This window comes from Aptenodytes forsteri, unplaced genomic scaffold, assembly GCF_000699145.1.
Source record: "Aptenodytes forsteri isolate BGI_AS27 unplaced genomic scaffold, ASM69914v1 Scaffold640, whole genome shotgun sequence".
Taxonomy (NCBI): Eukaryota; Metazoa; Chordata; class Aves; order Sphenisciformes; family Spheniscidae; genus Aptenodytes; species Aptenodytes forsteri.
The window spans coordinates 462188-462717 of record NW_008794887.1 but is presented as its reverse complement, the minus strand read 5'-3'; positions in this window follow the sequence as shown (position 1 = coordinate 462717).

Genomic DNA, 530 nt, shown 5'->3' with positions numbered 1-530 from the left:
AAATCCCGCTCTTCTTTGCTGAGCACTTCTGGAGAGCGCAGGGCAAGGAGGCTGGGCTGGCTCCCGCACACCACACACACAGGGTGGGCTTCTTCCCCTTCCTCCCTTAGTTTGGGGCCAAGGGCATCTCTCCCTCCGCATTTATATTGTGCCTATATTATCTGTAGCCTGTGTGTTATTTGCATTGGTGCACCGGCTGTGCTTACTGTGCTGGGCCAATGCCGCGGGGAGGAGGTAGGACGTGCTCCAAAGAGCTTTGAGTCAATACAGGCAATGCGGATGGGAGGTGAGAGGCGAGGAGACATGACCAAGGGCAAACGGCAGGTCAGTGGCAGGGCTGGGAAGCTTGCCAGCCCTCCTGCGTGCCAGGACCCAGAGCGGCAGGGAAGGTGCACCCTCCTCCCTGCCACAGGGAGAGCGTGGGGATGCTAGAGCTGAAGCTGGAGGTTTGGGGGTACGAGGAGGGTATAGCGATGGGAGGATGCTATGCTGGAAAAGCAAACACGATTACTGCTGGCAGCAAGGCTTGA